The sequence below is a fragment of the Palaemon carinicauda genome, chromosome 33 (assembly GCF_036898095.1).
Source record: "Palaemon carinicauda isolate YSFRI2023 chromosome 33, ASM3689809v2, whole genome shotgun sequence".
In the NCBI taxonomy this organism is placed as follows: Eukaryota; Metazoa; Arthropoda; class Malacostraca; order Decapoda; family Palaemonidae; genus Palaemon; species Palaemon carinicauda.
In genome coordinates, this window is record NC_090757.1 from 28481036 (window position 1) to 28484436 (window position 3401).

The 3401-nt window shown below is 36.3% G+C and overlaps 1 long non-coding RNA gene across 1 annotated transcript in view; it reads right to left on the minus strand.

Moving 5' to 3' along the window:
• Positions 1 to 471: 471 nt before the first annotated feature.
• Positions 472 to 3401, minus strand: part of LOC137626099 (uncharacterized) — a 69868-nt gene continuing 66938 nt past the window's right edge. The window contains exon 3 of the long non-coding RNA XR_011040989.1: positions 472 to 632. This is a non-coding gene — a long non-coding RNA (uncharacterized lncRNA). The remainder of the gene's footprint in view (positions 633 to 3401) is intronic.

The following is a 3401-nucleotide window of genomic DNA, read 5'->3' on the forward strand; positions in this document are numbered from 1 at the left end:
ATGAGCAATTGAATATGCACATTTTGGCACCAATTTTATGCCAATTAGATAAAAACTGACCACCACATATCAAAAAGTTTTTTTTTTAGCTTTGCGTTACCATGGCCTTGACCTTTGACCCAATCACTCCCAAAATCTCAATCAAATTGTCCTTGGATCATGGCCAATCATCCCAACAAATTTCATGAGATTCGGTCAAATACTGTACTTTTTGAGTTATGTGAATCACAATCAAACACACTAACATTCAGTATATACACGCCTATCAAAATACAACCTTTAATGATAACAACAACAACAACAACAACAATAATAATAATAATAATAATAATAATAATAATAATAATAATAATAATACCGTGACACTAAAGAGTGGAAGATAAGGGGAGAGAACAAGTAGAAAAGTGAGTAGGCTAGGGAATATGCAGGTAGAGCCATTAATCATAAGAACACTAAGGACCTCACCTAAGTCATTGAAAAGGAATCTTGAGAAGGTAGAAGCCGATATAATCCCAAAACTTGTTCAGAAGTGTGCGATACTTGAAGCGGCACACATAGTGAGGAAAGCGATGGATTCCTAAGGAAGCTGGATGTAACCCGGAGCCCGTCAATATAAACCATGTCTCTGTAAACTGATTTACAAACAAAATTCATTAATCAAATAATAATAATAATAATAATAATAATAATAATAATAATTATAATAATAATTATAATAATATTCATTTGCAATAAATACACATAAAATAACTTTTCAAAATTTTTTGACTGATTACAAATGACATCAGACACCTAAGGTTTGTTAATCGAAACTTTCCTTCACACAAATAGACCATTTCTTTATAACAAAGAGACTTTAACTTATGCAGAATATAATATTTTCTTGTGGTATTTGCAAACTGGCATCTCAATAAGTATGGTCAACAACGTAGTTCGACAAAGAAAATAGCGAAGAGGGTCAAGACGCTAAGACATCTGTAAGTGACACTATAATTTCGTAACTCCTCACTAAATTCGATTCAATATACATAATTTCCTTGTTTATCTCCACAGATAGGTATTCACTGCATTTACTTAAAAGCAGATCAATATTAAGTCCAAGAACAAAAAAAAAAAAAAAAAAAAAAAAAAAAAAACAGAAAATTCGAAGACAGTTCGTAGCAACCCATAGAAAGAAAACAAAAAGTTAATGACAAATTTCTAGAAAGACCAAATAGGGCCCATGTTTACTCTTCTGGGGTCCACACCATACCCTTTGAAACATTTTCACATAATATTCCTCTGAACAGGCTGTGGCACCACAATTATGAAAAAGTTGATTTTGTAATTATAAAGAATGTTCATGAAAAAATCATAGAAAGAGATTTACCTCCTTTATACGTGAATACTCACATAAAATCGTCCATTTCATTCATTTTACCACAAAACACAAACCAATTCAATCGCACCAAAAAAAGGCAAAAGGAATGAGAGAAAATAAAACGTATCGCATGAAAAGTCTCGCTCACTCTCAGTTCCCAGAATATAAATGGAGGAAGGACAGAAGAGCTACTCTTTCCAAGAAAAACTTCTTCGGGGGGAACGGATCAATTGACAAATCTTCTGATTGCAAGGCTTTGAAAGATGCAAATGCAAAGGGCCGTCGGAGGCTATTGGGGAAATTCTACCAAAGGTAAAAGCAGAATCTTTTCTGAATGCCGGGCCAGAATAAAAGAAAAAGTTGCAAACGGATTTCAAACTACAAAAAGAGATTTCATCTGTTAAGACGAATTGTATAAATGTCTGTGCGGTGGATTTAATCGTGTGGCCCCTTCCGGTGTTCCCTCATCTATAAAGAAATGAATAAATGGAGCTGTTGCTCTTATTTTCTCCTTCCATTATTTTTTAAAATCGAACCATTCGATGAATTCACTGGATGGGCTTCTAAATCATGGCTATATGACCCGGTACTGGGCCCCCTGCGAAGAGCACACCAACAACTCCCCCCCCCCCCACACACACACAACATTGGATAACAAGCACTACACTCACTTAGCGAGAAAACTTCCTCTTACTTAATTCATTACCTATTGCCCTTACATTTAACCTTTCCTATACCCAAAGGACACTGCTTCCCTGAGCTAAAAACTTCTTTATCATTATAAGATGATCTCTTCCCATGTCATTAAAATCAAGCTCCCATCTTACATAATCATGTTTTGTTTTTTTCATTGCGAGTGTGTGTGTGTGTGTGTGTGCGTGTGTGTGTGTGTAACTGTAATATCCACCCCATGCATTTGGTAGGGATTCCGCTCATATGCCATGGGTAGGACGAGTGAAAATCTTTCTGGTGGTGTGGAACAAAAATTAGAGAAATGGAGTGAAAGAGAGACAGAGGGTAGGGAGGTGGATTGGGGTTGGAGATAGAAGGTTATCCAGTGATATTTGGAGATGTGGCACCAGGGGGGGGGGGGAGGATTCTGTTTAAAACAAGGTGTCCTCTCCACTCAGTAATTTTTGCTGCATTGAATGAATGAATGATTTGGAGTTTTTTGGTATCCTGGCATCGAAGGTCATTGACGCCAATATCATTTATCATAAATAAAGTATAAAAGAAAATTATTAAAACCAGAAAAGTAAATATGTTATAAAGGTTAAATAGCATTCAGAGGATCTGCTTCTGAAATAAATTTAAAAATGCCGCTAGTATTGTAAGACACATCATATCAAGGATCTTGGCAAGGATGAACCTGCCATCCTCACCTCGAGCCTCAAACAGATATCTATTTTTTGCTGTGCTATAAGTGGGGTATTCTGTTAACAAATATCTCACTATTAAGGGTATCAAACAGTCGTCACAAAATGATTGGTGTTGGCCAGCCAACAGAAACTCATGTGTCATCCGAGTGTGACCAATACGGAGACGACAAAGAGCAGTCTCCAACTTTCGGGGCACCATGTTATACCGTTAAGTGGATATAACATTCGCAATTAATCTCATATTATTTTCAGTTAAACTATCCCAATGCTGTGGCCAATTATTATAAAATTCTTAATTGTAGGTACAAAATCATTACAGAGAACGGGATACGAGAATAGTTACAGATGGCTTCAAACTGTTGGAACCTAGATTTATGTCTACTTTAGGCTCCAGAGCCTTTAAATATGCGGCCCCGAGACTATATAATAAGCTCCCACGAAACATTCGAATGATTGAAGACATTAAGGCTTTCAAGAGGAAACTGAAGCCTTTCTTATTTCACGAGTCCTTTGACAGTGACGACTTAACAATAAATGAACAATACGCGATATGAAACGTTCAATACTCTGAAAGAACAAGATAAAACGACAGTGGGGTTCCCCTGCTGTATGGGACAGGAAAAGCAGCCATCAAAGTAAAGTAAGTACTGGTTGGTTTAATT